This window comes from Macaca nemestrina, chromosome 8, assembly GCF_043159975.1.
Source record: "Macaca nemestrina isolate mMacNem1 chromosome 8, mMacNem.hap1, whole genome shotgun sequence".
Taxonomy (NCBI): Eukaryota; Metazoa; Chordata; class Mammalia; order Primates; family Cercopithecidae; genus Macaca; species Macaca nemestrina.
The window spans coordinates 116,698,335-116,715,986 of NC_092132.1; the positions used below are offsets into that span (position 1 = coordinate 116,698,335).

Here is a 17,652-nt window from a genome sequence, read left to right on the forward strand (position 1 = left end):
CAGTTGATATTGGCAGTCGGTATTTTTGATTTTGCCATTCTGGTGAGATATAGTGGTATCTCATTTTGTTTTTTCATTTACTTTTCCCCAATAGCTACTGTAGTTAAGCACATTTTCATACACTTATAAGCCACTTAAGTATCTCTTTTGTCAGGCCCTCATTCAAGTCTTTTGTCCACTTTTTATGACATTTATTTTCAAAAGTTCTTACCATATTTTAATTACAATGTATTTGTTGCATATATATGTATATGTATATATAGAGAGAGCACGTATCTTCTGCTTTGTGGCTTGCCTTTTCACTCTCTTGATGGTATGTTATTATGATAAAAAGTTTCTAATTGTAGTGTTGTTTAATGTATCAACTTTTTGCCTTATGACAAGTGTCTCATTGTGTTTTGCTTATGAAATCTTTGTTGGGGTGTGAGGTCCAGTGGCTTTCAGTTACCACCACTGCCTCCTGCAGACCAGAAGACTGCACTGTGACCTGGGGAAGCCTCGAGGCAGCAGCCATGCCTGCCAGGACACCTTCACCCGCACCCCAAGATGCTCCTGGAGTTCCCCTGAGCTTGCAGGTAGATCAGGTCCTGGCTGATTGGAAGAACCTGCTGGAGCCTCAAAGTTCCTGACCAGAATCAGGGGCTTGAGAAAGGGTACCCAGAGCTTATGGTTTCCGGAAACCACGTTGTTTGTCCACCTGATTGTTGGGGAAGAGAGAGCGTTTTTTGGCACATTCCTGAAGGCTGCATTTCTAGAGCCTTTCTGGAAATAGTCACTGACTCAGTGACACTCTTACTAGCTCTTGGTGAAGGAATTAGACACAGTGGCTCCTGCTTGGCCCAAACTCCGTTTTCAGGGAATCTTCTGTCCTCCCACGTGTTGCTGAGTGAGCAGGGCCCATGTGACACTGCCTTCGCTTGTCACAACTGATTGGACCCAGTGTGGGTGTGGGAGCCAGGAGTGGCCGGCCTGTGGGCTGGCCAGAGAACAAGAAAGCCTTATGTGGACTGGAACAAAACGTACACCTAAGCCAATAAGAGCCTCTCTTTGGGAAATCTGAACCAGGGACCAGGAAGAAATTGTTGGCTGGTGTTGGGTGCCTGTGCTGAAAGGCCAGGTAAAGTTGGGGCAAGGAGTGCTATTTTGGGACTATGTGCTTGCTGAATATATTCGGAACCGAGATGCAGAGAAACCAGTCAGGAGGGAGAGAGAGGAGCGAGTGAGGACCCCACGAAGAGCAGAGAAATCATGCGTGAGTGAGGGAGTGAGTGAGCAAATCCCTGGTTTCTTCCTCCCCGAGGCCTGATTCAATGTTTCCTGGTTTCCCTTGAGACCTCTGTATACCCCGCAACCATCCTATCTTTTACAGAGCGTGTTCGAGTAGGTTTCTGATCTTTCCCATCAAAAGAGTTAGGACTAAGTCCAGACCAAAGGTAAGAAAAAAGAAAAGACAGTATTTATGTGTCATATTTCATTCAATAAATCTTACACAGCTCTAGTGAAAATGGATTCTCCTACAACTTAAATCACCTATCTTATTGACTAGAATAATGTCTGTGAGAATAACAGCACTGCTCTTTGGCCATTAAAATGTAAATTCTGGATATATTAGCCATGAGGCAACATGGTGAGCTCTGATGCTTCATCCTATAATTATATCATGGCCCCGTTGTGAAGCTGGGGCAGCGGGGAGGAGACACATGTGGGCCATGGGCTGCAGACCAGTCACCTTAGGTCCAGATCAGTGATTTGCAAACGGAACCTCATGGCGCTCCAGAGGTTGTTGGGGTTAAAAATTGGTTGCATGCTAAATGGCCAAGAGTGGGCGAATGGGTAAATAAATTAGTGGTCTCCAATGAAGGAGTATTTATGGAGTCATTAAAGATGATGTCATTAAAGAGGTTTCTAATCAGATGGGAAATGAGTTGTATAATAATATGTAACACTAACTGGAAAACAGATGTGAAATTTCTAATACAGAGATCTCAGTGTTAAAATATTCCTAGAAAAAAGCCTATAAAGAAATATGCAAAAGTATTAACAGTCATGTTATACATATATATATGCCTAGTTGTTACATATATATTTGCTTTTCTATATTTTCTATGACTACTCTTCTAATCAGAAAAATACCTTTAAAATAAAAATACAAATAAATAAGCTGTTTATTCAGTTTCTCAAGGTATGCCCTGAGTGTGTTCTGAAGTTTCCCTCAATCATCCATTCCTGGGTATTTTCGTTTGTTTGTTTGTTTTTCTGAGACAGAGTCTCCATCTGTCCCGCAGGCTGGAGCATAGTGGCGTGATCTCGGCTCACCACAACCTCTGCCTCCTGGGTTCAAGTGGTTCTCCTGCCTCAGCCTCCCAAGCAGCTGGGATTACAGGCACGTGCCACTGTGCCCAGCTAATTTTTGTATTTTTAGTAGAGATGGGGTTTCATCATGTTGCGCGGGCTGGTCTTGAACTCCTAACCTCAAGTGATCTGCCACCTCGGCCTCCCAAAGTGCTGGGATGACAGGCGTGAACCACCACACCTGGCCTACACCCCTGGTTCTTAATCCCTAAACCAAAATCCCATCCCTTTAGGGTGAGGGCATTGGAACCCCCCTTCCCTGCTCAGCCCATGGCTGTGGCTGCCTGCGTGTCATCCTTGGCACAGCCCCTCCTATCTTTCTCAGGAGATGTGAGGACAATAATGGCTCAATTTTTCCAAGTTGTGAAATAGGATGAGAATCCAGCTCTGGAATTACAGAGCTAAACTGGGATCTGGTTTATAAAAAAAGTAGGAGAATTGCTTTGAGAATCGCTTTGAGCAGCAACAAATGCTTTGAGATCTTAGAGAGGCAGCTCCTCTCTCCAGTTGCAGGTGCTAGCTAAAGGTAGTTGGGAGGTGCTGGGTGCTGCAGAGCTGAAATTTTATTTAACCTTCACAACAGTCCAGTGAAATAGGCTTTATGATCTTTATTTTGGCAATAAGAAAACAAACTAATCCTAAAACAAAACAAAACAAAACAAAGGATCCAGTAAAGTAATATTCATAGGCAACTGATGGCAGGTCCAGAACTCAAAACCACTCCACCTTTTTATTTCTATTTATTTTTTAGTTTTAATGTTTATTTTATTTTATTACTTTTTTTGAGTCAGGGTCTTGCTCTGCCGCCCAGGCTGGAGTGCAGTGGTGTGATCTCAGCTCACTGCAGCCTCGACCTTCTGGGCTCAAGCAATCCTCTCACTGAAGCCCCCCAAGTGTGCGGACTACAGGCATGCAGCACCACGTCTGGCTGATTTAAAATTTTTTTTTGTACAGGCAGGTTCTGCCATGTTGCCAAGGCTGGTCTTGGACTCCTGGCCTCCAGTGATCCTCCCGCCTCAGCCTCCCAGTAGTGTTGGGATTATAGGTATGAGCCACTGTGCCTGGCTACCTCTTCTTTTTATTTGTGATTTTGAGGAGAATGATCATGTATGGGGTCTTTGCTATGTGCCAGGCCCTGTGCTGAATGATCTGCCCATATTATCTCCCTTAGCGTCCACAGCAGCTCAGTGAAATGGAGCCTATTAATGTTTCCATCTTACAGTGAAGAGCTGGGGTTGGAGAAATTTACCGATGGTCACAGAGTGAGTCAGAGGCAGAGCCAGCCTGGGACCTCGGTTGGTCTGAGGTCAGGACACAGTTCTGGCCACTGCAATGCCTAGTGACCCTCCCATTATGGGGTGTTCAGCGGCAGGGCCCCAGAAATGCCAAATTCAGAGCAGCAACCATGCCCAGTCTCTGTAGTCCTACACTCTGGCCTTCAGATCCTGCCAATCAACCAGGCCACAATCGATGCACCAATTAATCAATCAGTGCATCTAGTTTGGAGTGAGGATATCGGGGGCTTGGTGATCTTCAGGGTCTCTCTCAGCTCAGTGAATGCAAAATGTCAGTGAGCCCTGGCCTGAGGTCTAGTCCTTTGCTAAATGCCGGGGAGCCAGGGATGGAGGAAGCCTAGACTCCTGACTTGTTCTCATGGAGTTTAGGGGAGAGCTTGGGGGAGACACAGAAGATTAACACGCATAAAACTATCAGGTAAAAATGATGAGGTGGTGGAGAGTGTGGTGCCGAGTTCAAATTCAGTGATCAGCGTGGATGGAGGAGTTGAAACAGGATTCTCTATGTGCGTGCATGTGTGCGTGTGTGGGTGCAAGTGTGGATGAGAGTGTGTGTGTGTATGTACATGTGTGTCTGTGTGTGTGTGAGCGTGGATTGTATGAGTGTCTGAGCATCTGGAAGAGTGTGTTGTGTGTTCAGAGCATTGAAAGACTGGTGGTGTTTGAGTGCAGGGTGTTGGGGGCCTGGGTTAGAGGAGACGAGCATGAGGACTTCCCTGGTCTCCTGAGAAATAGAAAGTAGAGGGACGAGGAATGGCTGGGGACAGAGAGTAAGACAAGACGATTCAGGTGGTCAGGTGCAGTGGCTCACTCCTGTAATTCCAGCTCTTTGGAAAGCCAAGGCAGGAGGATCGTATGAGGCCAGGAGTTCGAGACTATCCTGGGCAACATAGTAAGACTCTGTCTCTACAAAAAGAAAAAAATTTAGCTGGGCATAGTGGCAAGTGGCTGTAGTCCTGGCTACTCAGGAGGCTGAGGCAGGAGGATTGCTTGAGCGAGAGAGTTTGAGGCTGCAGTGAGCCGTGATAGGGCCACTGCACTCCAGGCTGGGAAACAGAGTGAGACTCTGTCTCTCAAAACAAACAAACAAACAAACAAAAAAACCCAAAATAAAAAAAGAAAGAAAATAACAAAAAGAAGACTCAGGGACCCTACATCTTCTGGCAGCAGAAGGATTGGGAAACTGCCTTGAACTCTGGCTGGGATGAAGGTGAGGGAGGTTGCTCTGGGGACAACAGAGAGGGGAAGGACAGGAGTGCCGGTAGCACTGCAGGGTTCCGTTCTGTCTGTATTCTCCTCTCACCTGGTCTCTGGGAAAACTTGTACCCCGTTTACAGGCAGGGACCTGGACTTTTGGGGTGAGAGCTAAATGCCTCAGACAGTTGAGCCTGGGTCCAGAGGAAGATGAAATTCCACACCTTGCTGTGGAAGGCAGGCCTGAGGCCACCTGAATGCAGGGAAGAGGCCCCTGGTGGAATTGTCAAGATGAAGAGGCCCTTTAGCCCTGGGAGGAGGGACTGCATTGTCTGAGCCAAAGACAAAGGCCCCGTCCTCTTGACAAAAGACTTTTCCTGATTTACGGCAAGTGTACAAATAAGTTACGTGGAGCTCTGTATTTCATTAATTGCCTTTATTGAGAAATAGTAACATTAGAAGAAATTGATGTAATTTTGGTTCATATGCTCATGGAACCACGGCAATATTTATTGGGGTCTTTGAGGTAGTTCTTCCCTGCAGTCTGGAGGGCTCTGAGAAGGACAGAGAGGGGTCTCAGTAGGAAGTGGCCATCAGAAGGCTCCATGCAAGACCCTAGTCCCAGGGAACCTCTTGCAACCATTAGGTAGAACCCCACAGGCCTACAGAGGTGGCCTGACCTGTTAGATGAGGATTCTTCACCTTGCAAAGTTGGTCCTGAAAGTGTTTTTCGTTGGGTTGGATGGACATAGAGTTTCTTGGAGGGCTAAGTGCAAAGATAGAACTGTCCTTCCCTGCAGTGCCCTGTGGCTGGAGGGCTGTGGTCGTTGGGCCAGGAAAGTGGATCTCCCGCTTTTTCTTCCCTCTGTCCCACCCACCCACTGGAGCCACATCCAGAACAGCTGCGGTCGTTTGCAAAATACAAGTTCCCAGGCCTCGCGTCGGCACTATTTTCTTTCCTGCACACACGCAAAGACCTTTGAGTCGGCAGCTCTGTTTTATAAGGTTGCTATTTCCTGCCCTTGCTTTATTACATCTGTTCTTTGGGGCATGGTGTTGTAAATTGGGCATGTGATGATGTGTAATCGCTAACTGAAAAGCCAATACATTTTCACCATACCGGTCGCAAGACAGATAAACGGCAAAATGAAAGGTTTGTGCTCTTTTGACAAAGGGGAAAGCACACAACAGACATATTAAAGAAAAAAATCAAATTGCAAATTGAAAATATTGTCATCTTAGGGGACTTGGTTTCTTGGGGCAGTCTGGCTAGTGCCTGCCTCCTGAGAGCGGGGTGCCCTGATGGCTGGGGTGGGGAGGGTGAAGGGCAATGTTTTATTCCTCTTGGGAACCACGTTATTGTTGGGCTTTGTAAACCCTCAGGCTGTTGCCCCAGGAGCTTATGAGCTGGGATGCGGGTGGCCCTTGGTTGAGAACAACTGGTCTGTGGTCAGAGACAGTTGGAGAGATAGATAAACAGAAAGATAAAGAGAAGCGTACGTGTTTGTGTTCATAGAGTGTATGTCGTAGAGTGATCGTCACTCAGTAGAGTTCAGTAAAGCATCCTGTTGATGGTGATGTGTGTGTAGGGCAGTGTTATCTATAGGAAGGGCTTCAGAGGGGATGATGCTCAGGGCGTTCTGATTCGGTGCTCTCCATCGAGGCTGAGCACCTGCCTGCTGAATAGGATGAGTGCGTGTGTCTGTTTGGAGCATACTTTGAGAACGTTTAGGAGAGAAGTTCTCTCATCCATTCATATTCAGCTTCACGACCTTTGGAAATGTGGTCTGCAGGGCCACGGAGTTTTATTTTGTTTTCTCTTTCCCAAAGCCCCGAAGGAAATGCAATAAAAATGAGGACTGGGGAGTAGTTTCCTAAAACTGATTAAAGCAAAAGATAATGGGGAATAATATATATTGTTATTCTAGAAAAGGTTAGAGATTTTTGCCAGAAAAAATAAAAGAGAAACAAAATCTTTAGGCTTGGTAACTAATGATGTTCATAAAGTTAAGATGAATGTGAACAGAGATAAGGGGCTATCTTTTGTAAAGAGGACTCAACTATGGGAGCATCTTAGAGATTTGGTCATCAGTAGTTTTTTCCATACGTTGCAAAGGTAATAATAATATAATTATTATTATAATAATATGGCTACATTACATTTACAGAGCTTTTGTATGGATACAAGGCTGACTAGAACTGGGAACCCAGTGCAAATTACTGGGCCAGGTGGTCTGGAGGGGACCAAGGCTATTAAATTTGTCAACATAAATCCCCTTCCTAGGGACCCTAATTTTTTAGGGGTGCCAACCCAGCTCTTAGCAGGTTAATTTTCAAATGCTTTCACACTGTGCCTTATTTGGATCTCTTAGGAATTTTATGAAGAAGACAGGAAAGGCATTTATGTCATTCCAGATTTACATATGGAGAAATCAAGACTCTTAACAGGGTGGCTGACCTGTCCACAGTCACCACTGGCAGAGCTGGGACCTGACCAAGGCCTTCCCAGGCTGGCTTTGGTCTCTGGCCATCCTGTGAAGAGCTGTGACAAAGATGAGGCCATCTAATCTGCAATGGCAGCATATTCCAGGTCACGGGCATGGACCAACCATTGGCAGAGCCAGGACCTGATCAAGGCATTCTAAGGCTGGCTTTGGTCTTCTCTGGCCATGCTGTGAAGGGCTGTGACAAAGATAAGGCCATCTAAGTAGCAATGGCAGCATATTCCAAGTCATGGGCATGGACCAATCAGTGTTGTCCAACTCCAGTGCTGGAGCGTTTGTGCTTGGAACCCACGGGCACGCAGTGATCCCCTCACAGGGCAGCAGGGGGTGTCCGCTGTGTTGGCGAGCAAGCCTGACCCCTGTTAGTTCAACCCATCCTACTGGCCAAAGAAAATAAGTATTCCCTCTCTGCCATTGCTGAATTCTCGTGCAGGGTGAAAACCTAACACTTCTCTTTGGGATGATGTTTCACGAGTGAAGATAATTTTCTGAAATAAAGATGGTGGTTTCTGAGGTTCTTTAATAAAGACTTTAACTTGATCTCATTAAAATAATATAATTTGGCCAGGTGTGGTGGCTCACACCTGTAATCCCAGGACTTTGGGAGGCTGAGGCAGGATGACGGCTTGAGCCCAGGAGTTCAAGACCAGCCTGGGCAACACAGTGAGACCCTGTCTCAAAAAAATACAATGTATGTATTAATACGCTATTTCTATTTTTATTGTCTGACTCCACCTCTCACCCTCCCTAACTGGGTATAAAACTTGTGACAGTGGGACTTTTTGTCTTTTTACACTTAAGATCTCAAGTGCCCAGGACAGTGCCTGGCATGTTGGCAGTACTGAGTCATTATTGGTTTATTGGTTTGTTTGAATGAATAAATGGTAAAATAAAGAGAACATAAAATAAAGAGGCTGACGATCTTCAATAATATGCTCATGTCCAACAAGGGTAAAAGGGTGTCACCACCTGTTGTCCAACATGTAGACCAAGTAGAGAAAGGAAGCAAGGGAACTGAGCCACCACTTGCTCCAGGGAACTGTAGGTGCCCAGAAGCCAAAGGCACCCCTCCCACTCTGAGTGGTGTATGGCTCAAATCCTGTCTTTTAAAAAACTATCCATTTGCACAAATTCTTTATTTTTTCCTAGAGACAGGGTCACGCAGAGGTGCCCAGACTGGAGTGCAGTGGCATGATCATGGTTGACTGCAGCCTCAAACTCTTGGGCCCAAGCCATCCTCCCACCTCAGCCTCCTTAGTAACTGGGACTACAAGGTGTGGACTACCATGTCTGGCTAATTTTTAAAAATTTTTGCAGATATAGAGTCTCACTATGTTGTCCAGGCTAGCCTTGAACTCCTGAGCTCAAGTGATCCTCCTGCCCTGGCCTCCCACAAAACTGGGATTACAAGCATGAGCCACCGTGCCTGGCACAGCAATTTGCGAAAATTCTGTTAAAATTTTTAAATTGATATGTAGTAGTTGTGCATATTTCAGGGGTACCTGTGATATTTTGATTCCTGTATAAATGTGTAGTGATCAAATTGTGGTGCTTGGGGTGCTTATAACTTCAAACATTTTTCTTTGTGTTGAGAACATTACCATTCTTCTCTTCTAGCTATTTTGAAATATACAACAAATTATCATTAATTATAATTTCCCTACTGTAATACTGAACACTAGAACTTATTCTTTCTATCTAAGTGTATTTGTGCACCTGAACCAACTTATCTTGTCCTCCACCTCCCGACTTCTTTTCCAGCCTTTGGCAACCACCATTCTACTCTATCTCCCTGAGATCCACATTTTTTTGAGGTCCCACATATAAGTGAGAACATGTGGTATTTGTCTTTCTGTGCCTGGCTTCCTTCTTTTATTATTTTTTTTTTGGTTTGTTTTTTTGAGACAGAGTCTCATTCTGTCACTCAGGCTGGAGTGCACTGGCGTGATCTTGGCTCACTGCAGCCTCCGCCTCCTGGGTTCAAGTGATTCTCCTGCCTCAGCCTCCCGAATAGCAGAGATTACAGACACATACCACCATGCCTGGCTAATTTTGTATTCTTAGTAGATATGGGATTTCGCCATGTTGGCCATGATGGTCTTGAACTCCTGAGCTCAAGTGATCTGCCCACCTTGGCCTCCCAAAGTACTGGGATTACAGGTATGAGCCACCGTGCCTGGCCGGCTTATTTCACTTAACACAATGACCTCCAGTTCCATCCATGTTGCAGCAAATGAAAGGATTTCTTATTTATTTATTTTTTTGTGGTTGGATAATACTCCATTGTGTATACATGCCACATTTTCTTTATCTCTTCATTCGTTGATGGGCACTTGGGTTAATTCCGTATCTTGGCTGTTGTGAATAGTGCTACAATAAACATGGGAGTGCAGGTATCTGTTTGACCCACACACAAGTTCTTTAGCAGTTATTGAATAGTAAATAGGGAAGGAAAATTTTCTGCTAATTTATTTTTCAAGGTTGACTTTTGGAGTGAATTATTGAATTGACTGGTCCATAAAAATGATAAATCAGTGGTTAAAAGTGAATTTGTTGTTCAAAGGCAAAAGGCCCAATGATGACATAATAAAGATGATGGATTGAATCTAGAGTCAGCAAACTATGGCCCTCTGGTCAAATCTTGCCTGGCACCTGTTTTGGTAAATAAAGTTTTTTGGAATGCAGCCAGGCCCATCTGTTTATGTATTGTCTATAGCTGATTTCATCCTGGAACAGCAGAGTTGAGTAGTTTGTGACAGAGACAGTATGGTCTACAAAGCCTAAAATATTTAGAGTCTGGCTCTTACAGAAAATGTTTGCTGACCTCTGGATTAAATGATGGTCCATCATGTTAAAGTCAAAAGAATCGAGCTGACAATGAGGGAAAACCAGAACAATGATGTCTTTCTGTTGGTAAGCTCAATGCCAGAGACCCAGCTTCTGCAAAGCTTCATGATCCATCATAGTAAACTAATGCTGTTAATTTGAATTTTGTAGGTTTGGTAGTTTTAACTGCGTTTATTCTGCAAATTCGTTTTTATTTTATATTTGCATAAGTGCTAGAAACATACGAATTTATACTTAGATAAGTATTTGGATGTAATAACTTTACTGTAAAATAATTTAAGTCAACCCCCTGGGGATTGGTGAGATATTTTTTCCCCTTTAAACATGTTCTCATCCTTTACTAGTTAAATCTGGATATTACTGGTTTAAAGGCATCTGGTAGGAGCTTGTATCTAGGTTTTGCTAAGTTATGTCATGATCACTGTTCCCCTTTAAATGTGTTTGGGGCAGGAGAGCAACATGATGAAAAACTTCTCTCCTTCCTAGTTTGATTCATTGTTTACCTATAACTTAGAAAATTCAAGAGAGAAGAAACTTACTGTGAGGTCATTACCTAATTCCTGCTTTTTGTCCTTTTAAAATTTTACAATGGCTAGATTCTGATCACTGCCCCATTACTCCTTATCTTTGCAAACATGGGCAAGTGGTTATGGCTGTTTGCTTAAAAAATATGTCTTCTCCTCGAAGCCAGTGAGCTTCCAGAGCCCAGTGAGCTTGTGTTTGGGCAGCTTGGGGGCTAGAAGGCCTATCCTGTTATTTGCTCTCTGAAGTCGGATTGACCATATATTCCCAGAGCTTGAATTTGACAAGCACTCACTGTCTGATATAAACGTGTACATCACTTATAAAATCTCTGTGTGTCAGAAGATCGTGATATTTTAGAGTTGAAGGAAAGACTGAAGTTCTATGAAGTCAAGGCTTTTGCCCAAGCAGAACTGGGATGGGACTAGCTGCATTAAGGAAAAAAAGACAACTAAACAAAAAAATCTCCTGACAAAACAAAATAGTGAACACGGCAATATAGATCTAAAGACTTTGTTTACAATATAACTCTGAAATATCATTTTTATTTATGACTATTTTATTTATTATTAACTCTCTTTAACTTTGTTCTGAGTTGATTTTTATAGCTTCTTTTATAGAACATCTTCTATTTACTCTTTGTTCGCTGTCTTAGAGCAGCTTTCACGGTAAGCCATACTGTTCTGAACTATGAGTGGTAGAAGGCAAAGATTCCTGTAAGGATGCAAGACTTTCCGCACTGTCAGCCTCTGATCTGAAACGAACTCGGCCTCCCCACGACCTGATGAGGTTTGGCAGGGTCCCTGAGTCAGACTGGAGTGAGCTATTGAAGCACAAATCTGCTCATGTCTCCCCAGCCTGGGTGGTGGCTTTCCACAGCTTCACAATGAGAGAAGCCCCTTGTTATGCAGGCTTGGCAGGCCCCCATCCTTCCGCTCGCCTCCCTGGCTTCCTCTGCCGCCTGCCTTCCTTACCTCCTCTTTCTGCTCCTGGCTAGCTGCCTTCAGGCCTGGTGCCCACTGTGTCCTTGTCCTTTCACCTGGCTGGCACCATGTTATCCATGAGATCTCAGTCCAGTCAGTTCCTTGGGGAAGCTTCCCCTGCCTTTGCTGACCCAGCGGCTCCCTGTTACGGTGCTCTCACAGCCCGTGCATGTCTCCCAGAAGAATGAACCACCATTGTTATTTTCATTCATTTGTGAAATGATGGTCTACCCCTCCCCTCCGTATTTGTAGGGAGCTCTGTGTGGCAGAAATAGTGTCTTATTCTCTATTGTATCCTTGACCCAGTGTCTGAAATCTAATGCTGGACCATGATTGATTGAATAAATGAATGAATGAATGTATGAATTCCAGCCCAGAGCTGGGGGAAGGATCTTAGCAGCAGGATGTGGTGGGAAGAGAACCCATTTGGAATCATGAAGACTTTCATTCAAATCTCTGGCTAATATTTGGCCTCTCTGAGCCTCAATGAATCCGTCCGAAAATAAGGAGTAAGTAATGACACTCAGCAGGCATATACACCATGGAATACTATGCAGTCATGAAAAAGAACGAGATCATGTCCTTTGCAGCAACATGGATGGAGCTGAAGGCCATTTTTGTAAGTGAACTAATGCAGAAACAGAAAACCAATACCGCATGTTCTCACTCATTAGTGGGAGCTAAACACTGAGGACACATAGATACAAAGAAGGGAACAATAGACACCAGGGCCCACTTGAGGGTGGAGAATGGGAGGAGGGTGAGGATTGAAAAACTTACCTATTGCATACTATGCTTATCAACTGGGTGACAAAATAATCTGTACACCAAACCCGTATGACATGCAATTTACCTATATAACAAACCTGCACAGTGCCCCGAACCTGAAATAAAAGTTAAAAGAAAAAGATTAAGTAGGCAATTAATGGAAAACATCAGATCTTTCCTCCCTTCACTCAGATGCAGCTGGCCAGTGAGGCACCTTTCCGTTGTCTAAAATTTATTTTATTTTATTTTTAGTTTTTGAGACGGAGTCTTACTCTGTCACCCAGGCTGGAGTGCACTGGCATGATCTTGGCTCACTGCAGCCTCCACCTTCTGGGTTCAAATGATTCTCCTGCCTCAGCCTCCTGAGTAGCTGGGATTACAGGCGCATGCCACTGTGCCAGGCTAATTTTATATTTTTAGTAGAGATGGGGTTTCTCCATGTTGGCTAGGATGGTCTCGAACTTCTGAGCTCAAGTGATCTGCCTGCCTTGGCCTCCCAAAGTGCTGGGATTACAGGGTTGAGCCACCACGCCTGCCCCCCTTTCTGTCTTAGGTGGGAGCTTGGTCTGGACTCACCCAGTGCTTTGGAAGCTGCTGGTGTGTCCACCTACGTGGGCCCCATGGTGCAAGGCCAGGGCTCATCCTGGCAATCAGGCTTTGTGTGCTGGGGCCTTGAGAACAGCTGGGGGACTCTGCAGGGAAGGGACCAGACCTGGGAGGGCAGGGGTTAAGCAGCCACCACTTAAGATGGCCCGTCCTAGGGTGCACCCGTTCATCATGATAAGTGTCACAGTAAAATCAATTCTCTGTGTACTTTTGGGGATTACAACTATCATTTTGGTGTGATTTATTTGGTGTATAACACAAAGATGGCCATTTGTTTCATCATTCTGAAAGTTCATCTCAAATTGCTTTGAGTTTCTGGTTTTCGGGAGTGACATGTCCAATTGTTGTCATCTCGCCTGTGAAATATGAGTGGAGGGTTGCATGGCTGCTGGCCTCGTTGCCTTCCTGGTTACCTGCGTTTGTGCAGGGGAAGGTTTACTGCTTTGATTTCCCTTCTTTTCTCATGGCCCTCCCCACTCTGAAATCCACCTTTAGACTGACTGATACAGGGTTAAACCCTGGGGCTTTCTTCTCTGCCTATCCTTGAGAACTTCTCTCTCCTGCAAAGATGGGAGGTGATCTCTGAAGTATATTGGACTCCCCACACACTCCTGCAGCCTTCGCTGATGGGCGGGCACTGTCCCTTTCATGCAGCCGCAGTCCGGATCCTGGCCTTTGAGCCCATTTGCACTTGGGTATAGCAGATAAAAACTGCCCTTGGTATCTTGGGTTAAAAACAGCTGGTTTGAGAGTTGCCCCACCAATTAACTGGCTGTGTGGCTTTGGACAATTCCCTCAACCGCTCTGAGTTTCCTCATTTACAAAACATGATAATAAGGTGAGGATGACATGAACTAATAGCCTTGGCACATATCTAGTGCTAGGCTAGGGTGCAATAAGTATCAATATGACCTGTTACCATGATCACTGCTGCTGGTTTCTGCACTGAGCTAAGCTGTGTGACTGTAGCTCAGTTTTCCCCATCTTGAAAATGGTCTCATGAGGTGAGTTAAAGGCCTGTGAGAAGAGGAGAAATGTACTATGTGGGATGGGTAATAAAACTGCAGGTGGGAGACAAAGGGTGCACTTTAAACTCTGAAAGTTACTGAGTCATTGTTTTTCCCTCCTCTGTTTTGCTGACGGAAGTGCTTGGTGCCTGGGCCCTTTGAGGCAGGGTTTGGGAGAATCCTGGGACACTGGGGCCAAGTGACGTTCAGACACTGCCAGTCTTCCCATCTGGCCATGGCATCTGCAGGGAGGTCTCTGGTTTATTCCTGACATCTTCTTACCATCATAACACCACCCGGCATTTATCACATGCAGAGACCCCGAAGCAATCAGCATAAGGAGTTTTACCACCGCCCCCCCCAAAACACCTGCTCTATTTTCTTGAAATGGAGCAGCTATCCTTGTATAAATTCCTCTTACATTAGGTCATTGCCCGGGCCATCCGGGCATGCCGTCATCAGGAACACCCTGTTGTGGCTTCTTTCATCTGTGGAGTCCTTGATTTCACCATTCCTTCCATGGGAATGTGTTATCCTCATTGCCTTGCATCCAAATCTTCTCAACCTCCAGGACGCCTTCCTCCTTCTCCCTGTGGGCCGTGGTCTCGCCCTCCTTTTTGCTTCCAGAACTCCTTGTCTGCATCTCTGTTTTGGTGTCTTTCAGCATTTCCTTTGCAGCAGGAAACTATGTGCCAAGGCGATTAGCTCATGTCATCCTCGCTTTATTGTCACCTTGGTTTTATAAACGAGAAAGCTCAGAGAAGTTGAGGGAATTGTCCAAAGCCACAGAGCAGGGATGCTTAAATATTCACATTACCCACCCAACTGTATCTTAGTTCCCTTTGCGGGGCACTGTGTGTGTGTTTTTTTTTCCTCCCAGTACTTACTTCAGTTTCTGGCACAAAATAGACCCTTCATAGATTTTTCTCGACTGTTAAATGACTAGAAGGAAAATGATCAGAGCTTACTTCTCCTAAAGCACCTCTGTGGCATGTGGCATTTATAAACATGTCCAATGCTTCCTCCCGTTTAGTCTCAGACCCACATTTTGGTGATTATTTCTGCTTTGGGCAAGCCTTTTGTTTAAATCTCTCCGGTTGTCCCAAAGCGACGAGCTATGTTAAAGTCCCAACACAGAGACAGGTGGGCACTCTGAGGGTGGTAAGGGCAGGATGCGGCAGTGAGGATGAGAAGGCCTGGAAGCTGAGCTGGGAGCACCCCAGGGGAGAAGGTTTGCTTGAGTGAACAGGCAAGAGCAGGCCAGGCCTGGGAGCTGAGCAGAGGATGAGAGATTTGACCTCATGCTGTGACTCAGGGCTTAGGGCACAGTTAATGGCAGAAGCACATTTCCAGGAGCCACGGTGTCAGCCTCAATAAGCCCCCTACTCCCCTAAGTGCAGGGAGAGCCCACCTGCCCAGCGGCAAGTCAGCAGGGCCACTTAAGGCAAATGCGTCCTCCCGGTCCCTCTCTTCCTGCTCTGCTCGAGGGTGACGGAGAGAAAATCCCCTGAGTTACTTCAATTACATGGATGACTGGGGAGAGCTTTAGCACGAGTAATAGAGCCACCTGCTTAGATTGGATGGTGGCTAGTCCCTACCTCTGTCCTCCCCCTAGGCTGCTTAAATAGGCACCACTGACCTTCGAAGGGCACGTCACTAACGCAGGTGTTAACCTTAATGCCACTCACTCAGGCCTGTCATTAGCACTCATGCTGGTGACAGGTGTTTGTTGTGGCCCTGGCAGGAAGGTCAGAACCTTGGAGCTGCTGAGTTCCCCAAACTCAAGGCGACACTTGAGGGCTGGCGAGGAGTCAGGCTTGAGTCGGCTTCAGCTGTGGCGTGGCCTCAGGGGAGGGAGCGGTCAGGGCAGGCTTTGGAAGTGCTCAGAGCTGGGAAAAGGGTTTCATGCCTGACTCCTCTTCTGGTCCCTGAGAGATTCTTTTAACCCTCTCCTCCCTTTAGACCCTCCCACTGAGAGTCACAGAGTTGCTCTGGACTTCCCGGCTTGGGGACAGCTCTCAGACAAGCTTGGGCTGCTCCCGTTCAGCCCAGCAACTGCAGAAGGCCGCTGGTCTCCTGTGGGCCATGACAGGCAGTTCCGCTCTTTGGAGATGAGCCTCAGGCAGGCGGACAGGTCCCCAGAGGCATGGGGGCTTTGATTTTAGCCCCGACAGGGGCCGTGCTTCATAGGGGCCACTCGGGGTCTGTGCTTCACCTGGCCGGCGCCTCTACTGGAGAAGCTGGAGCTAAAACCCAGACAACACTGTGGATCTTCCAGTCGACAAATAGAGGATGACAAGCTGCTTATCTTCTTTCTGCACACTGGGGCGGGGGAGGGGGTAGGGGCTGGCAAGGGTGTGGGGCTCAGGCCATTGACACGAGTACTCTGGGGTTTGCCTAAGGACACTTTCTCACATTTTTACTACCCATTTCTTTTCCTAAGTCATTGCTGTCATAGCAATTGTGGCTTGAATTCTCGGCACCTTCTCCCTCCTTCACTCTTTGGAATAATAATAATAATAACAACTTCCACCACCAAGGCCATTTATTGTGCATCCATCACGTGCCAGGAGTTTTACAGGCATTATGCCATTTAATTATTGTAACAGTACTGTGAAGTAGACATCGCCATCCTCACTTTATTGAGAAAATGAATGCTTGGAGAAGATATGTGACTTGTTCAAGGTGGAGCCAGGATCCAACCCCAGGTCTGAGTCACACCCTCTGGTGCAATTAACCCTCTGCTTTGCAGCTTCAGCTGAGGGTGTAGTTCACCAATCCACTCAGTACTCTGGGTTAGGAGTGAATTTGACGCAGCTCCACCAACTCAGAGAACTGAGGCCCAGAGAGGTGAAACGCGTCACCTGAAGTCCCACAGCTAGCCTGTGACTGAGTTGGAACTCATCTGACATAGCTGATGAATAACTTGGTTGTGCCCAGCACAGTGCCCAGCACAGTGCCAGGGCCTTTAGGGGGTACCCAAAAGAATATGTCCGGCCGGGCGCGGTGGCTCAAGCCTGTAATCCCAGCACTTTGGGAGGCCGAGATGGGCGGATCATGAGGTCAGGAGATCGAGACCATCCTGGCTAATACGGTGAAACCCCGTCTCTACTAAAAAATACAAAAAAAAACTAGCCGGGCGAAGTGGCGGGTGCCTGTAGTCCCAGCTACTCGGGAGGCTGAGGCAGGAGAATGGCGTGAACCCGAGAGGAGGAGCTTGCAGTGAGCTGAGATCCGGCCACTGCACTCCAGCCTGGGTGACAGAGCGAGACTCCGTCTCAAAAAAAAAAAAAAAAAAAAAAAAAAAAAAAGAATATGTCCAATTCCCAGTGAGTTTGCCATTTGCTGAATAAAGAGAACTATATTCATTGTTCATATTTATTGAACTTTTGCTTTCTGTCAGATTCTGTTTTTTTACATAGAGTTCTCATAACTACGGGGTGTGTACTATCAATACCCTCCTTTTATAGGCAAAGAGAGTTGGCTCAGAGAGGTTAAGCAACATATCCAGGGACACAGCTAGGAAGAGTGGGAGATAAGACTTCGATCTATATCTGGCTGACCGCAGAGCCCT

The 17,652-nt window shown here is 46.0% G+C and overlaps 1 long non-coding RNA gene across 7 annotated transcripts in view; it reads left to right on the forward strand.

The window, feature by feature from the left end:
- The first annotated feature begins 1,111 nt into the window (after positions 1-1,111).
- Positions 1,112-17,652, forward strand: part of LOC105476585 (uncharacterized) — a 43,916-nt gene continuing 27,375 nt past the window's right edge. For 3 of the 7 annotated variants that reach the window (XR_011607093.1, XR_011607096.1, XR_011607097.1), the window contains exons 1-2: positions 1,112-1,252; positions 1,370-1,433. This is a non-coding gene — a long non-coding RNA (uncharacterized lncRNA). The remainder of the gene's footprint in view (positions 1,253-1,369; positions 1,434-17,652) is intronic. The other 4 variants (XR_011607091.1, XR_011607094.1, XR_011607092.1 and 1 more) reach the window with 4 other exon arrangements.